Genomic DNA, 4,570 nt, shown 5'->3' on the forward strand with positions numbered 1-4,570 from the left:
CTCCCAAATTCTATATATGAAATCAATTTTCTCATATTATAAAATTACTTCACCATGGGTACGATCCTCAATCTCAGAATCAAACCTGATCAACTTCAACCGGGTCAGTTCCCAAAACGACAGTTAAATGGGGATAGACCATAAAAAAAAAACAGGAAGAGTGTGTAGTATGTGACTCTTGTGTCCGAAGGTAGCTCACGGAGTCGAGAAGACATAAAGATGATGATGTCAAGTAAAGTAAAGTAAATATTTGGTGTTTTGAGTGTTTTAGTCAGAGTTTGTGGGGATGGTATGTGTGTACATAATCTCAAGTGTATGATTTGCCTTTAAAAAAAATATTAAGGATTTGATTTCGAAACCTTCAGTTCTTCATCATGTCACAAATGCCGGACATGATATTGAAACATGAAACAATATCTAATTATCCTTAACTCGTTAAATGAAATCCATACTGGAGCGTTTAAAATTATTGATAAAACATCACTGCTTATTTCAATAGTAGTATAATATAATTTGAATCAAATTAGTTTGAAAGACAACAACATTGAAGGCTGTCTACGCTAGGATTAGGTATACACAAAGCATTTTCAGGTTTGCCTCCACATGTCCCCAAACAATCGCTTTTCATCTGGCAGGGTCCTTTGAATTCGCATTCTGGAAACTTATCATCCATTACTCCTGTTATTAGATCAATCATATTATAAAAAGAAACAGTATCAGAATCATAATTTTGTTAGTAGCTTATAAAGTGAATAAGATAACTATACATCAATATAACTTATACGTAAATAATGACTTCTGTTTTTGTTGTCATATGAAAATGATAAAGAGATGATAGAAAAGATCTTACGAGTTGATTGTCCATTGTTAGCAAGAAGTGCAACAATGATCAGAAGAACAACAAAGTGAAGCTTGGATGAAGACATTTTTCTTATATAATATGTTTGTGTTTACTTTTATATGAGATATATTTCTCCACAACTACATGAAAGAAAAACTCTGTCCCAATGAACTATTTATATAGATGAATATCAAAATAACTAAACAGAATTAATTCAAAAAACAACCTTTTATGAGTGATTGATTTTGTTCTTTATGAAGTTTATTTTTTTGAGAAAAGAATCATACACTGTATCAACCGCAATTAATATATATATTTTTTTCCTCATGAAGGAAATCATGTTAACCGATATCATGCAATATAGTTTACTATTCCAGTAATCCATAAATAATATAAAGTTTAAATTTAAATATTTAACCAAGAACGTTTATTTTATTTTGTTAGGTATCTATATGTACAAAGTAGAACCTGATCTACTCTTATATGATGCTACCTCATCAAGTGTTTTATAAGAATTTAACACATCCTCGAACAATTTAACACATACTAGATTATTGATCAAATGTCTGTTCGTTAAATTTTATTAATAAATGCTCCACATAAAAATGTATTTTATCAGGTATCTATAGGGATTTCATTTAACAATTTCATCTGATAAAATACATTTTTATTAATAAAATATTGAATTTGATCAATAATCTAGTCGATCAACTAGGCCTGGGACGGATCAGATATCTGGGGTATTTTAAGATATCCGGATCCGGATCCTTATCCGGCGGATCCATGATTTTATTATCTTTATCCGGATTTGGGGTTCTCAGATATCCGGGTGTCGGATATCCTTCTAAAAATTGTAATATCCGGCGGATATCCGGATCCGGATTTGGATTTTTAAAATAAATAAAAAATAATATTAATATATATTTTAATATTAACAATGATTTAAAAATAAAAATGTATATAACGTTTTAAATTATTTCTATTTCTAATATTACAAAATTTATATTAAATTTATATATACTATTATAAAAATGAAAATATAATGAATAAAATTAGTTTTTATATTATAGATATAATATTTTAAAAATAATTATTAATAAAATTTACGGATCCGGATATCCGGACTAAAAAATCAAGATATCCGGATCCGGATTCGGTCTTGATGGATCCAACTTTTTACTATCCGAATTCGAATTCGGCCCCTCTGGATATCCCGATTTTCGGAACGGATCCGGATCGGACCCGGATCTCGGATAATAAGTCTCATGCCTACGATCAAGGCCTCAGTTTTAACAAAAAAAACTGTGTACTTTTGAAAAAAACATCCAAATAGTAGATAAACTTACTATTTGCAACAAAAACACAAATTCAACGAGAAATTTCTATCGAGCACCAGGTTATAATAATTTACTTCCTCTGTTTCTAAATAATGCATGTTTTAGATTTTTTCCCAAATATTAAAAAAAATTTAGTACTTAACTATCAATGTATTAATTTAAAAAATTATAACAATTTCCTATAAATTTAAACCAATAGCAATTCAATAAATAAAAAATTGTCAATTAGCATTTTTTAAAGTTTACCATTCATTATTAGAAATATATAGAAAATCTAGAATATTGATCTTTTAGAAACAAGTAAAAAGTGTTAAAGCATACATTATTTAGAAACGGAAGAATTATAATTTTTTTTAATGGATTTATATTTTTGTTCCGCAATATTCTTCAGTGACTTCTAGTTCGGTTTTTGTAATTTTGTCTAAAGAAATAAGTCAATTACGATAGTAAATGCTTTTGAAAAATTAGGTTGGGAGGCAATTAGTACCGAAAATTAAATGCATAATCATGATTTCATCATGTGTATATAATTTACAATAGTATAAAAGAATTATTGGCATAGTTGTCTAGTTTTCGCCTCATTTGAGTTGTCTCACCGAGAAAAGAAGAGAGTCAACGCTGAGTTATAAATGCACTTTGCATACTGAAGTTGGCAGGCCATCTACTCCTTATCTGACATTTACAGTTGTTCCATTTTGTTACACACCTGTTCACTTTTCGCAATTTAACAGTCAATGTGCTGCAATATAAGAAAATATCCTTTTTAATATAAGAAAATATCAAATGTAGTGTATTGCAATATGCAGTCTAGAAGACTTAGAAGAAAACATCTTATAAAAATGCAAACCAAAGCTAGCAAATATTTTACAAAACTTGTTTTCAACCCAAAAGATTATTACTTAACTAGATTTGGACCCGTGCGTTGCAACGGGTTTTACTTGATATTTTAATTTAATAAAAAATATTAAAAAATCATTTTATTATTGTTTTAAAATTGTTTTTATATATTTCATGTGAAATTTATTTTATAGTTAAGAACTCGTTTTCACACATAAGTTTCAGTTAGTATTTGTTAGAGCTAGAAAAAATATCCAAACGTAAAAATTTAAACCGGATCCAACCTGAAATAATAATTATAATGAAATAAAAAGAAATTTGGAAGTTAAATAAGACCAATAAGCAATGACAACATTATACATTTTCTTATGTACTAATTTAATGTTTTATTAAACTTATCTGATGTTAAATAATTTTCTTGATTCATTTTTTATTAATGATATATTTTCATAATAACATTTTAATTAAAATAAATTATAAACAACTACATAGTAAAAATAAAAAATGTAATAAGATAATGATGAAGCTTGATTTGTTTTGGACTAAACATATGTACGGTGACAATAATAATAATCAATTTTTTATGAACAAACATGAAAATAAATATATCAAACATGTGTTTGATTTTCGTATAACCAAACACATAAATATCAATCACGACAACTTCCTAAATTTAGATTTTTTTTTTAATTTAACAGCTTTAGAATCATACTTGTCATCAAATTCTTTTCTTTAAATACTATTAAATATGTATGTTTACTTTTGTTAGGATTTTTTAAAAAAGGAAAAAATATATTTTATAAATCTCATTTTTATTTACAATTAAAAGAAAGAAAAACTATCAAATACTTTTTCATATTTTTGTTTAGGATTATAGAAAAGGAAAAGTATTATCATATAAACTTTTACAATTATCTTCTGTTTAGAATTTCTGAAAAATCTTATTGCAATCAAATCATTATTTCTATTTACTATTAAATAATTTTAAATTATGATTTTTACAGTTCATATCAATACTATTTTTACAATTCATTTTTAATTAAATAATATGTAGTATCATATTCATCATCAAATTTTCCATACTATCAAATAACTTCTCACAATTTTCTTTTGGTTAGAAATTAAAAAATATGATACAAATCTCTTTTGTTTAGGATTTTCTTTTTTAAGGAAAAGAACTATCAAATATTTTATTACAGTTTTAGGGTGTTAGAAAAAAAATTAAAATTACATAATATTTTATAATTATTTTTTTAGGATTTACAAAATAAAAATACTATCAAATAAATATTTCCAGCAAATATTAACTATTTTTGAAAGTTGCTATTTTCAAAATTCGTTTTCTCAATATCACTAATATTTTTCATTAAATATTTTCAGTATCATATTATTTTCAAAATTCGTTTTCTCAACATCACTAATATATTTAATTAAATATTTTCAGCATCATATTTATCATTAAATTTTAAAAGTAAAAATTACTTTTACAATTCTATTTGGTCATGATTTAAAAGGAAAAAAAAATCTTATTTGGTTAAGATTAAAAGAGGAAAAA

Source organism: Brassica oleracea, chromosome C9 (genome assembly GCF_000695525.1).
Source record: "Brassica oleracea var. oleracea cultivar TO1000 chromosome C9, BOL, whole genome shotgun sequence".
Lineage (NCBI taxonomy): Eukaryota > Viridiplantae > Streptophyta > Magnoliopsida > Brassicales > Brassicaceae > Brassica > Brassica oleracea.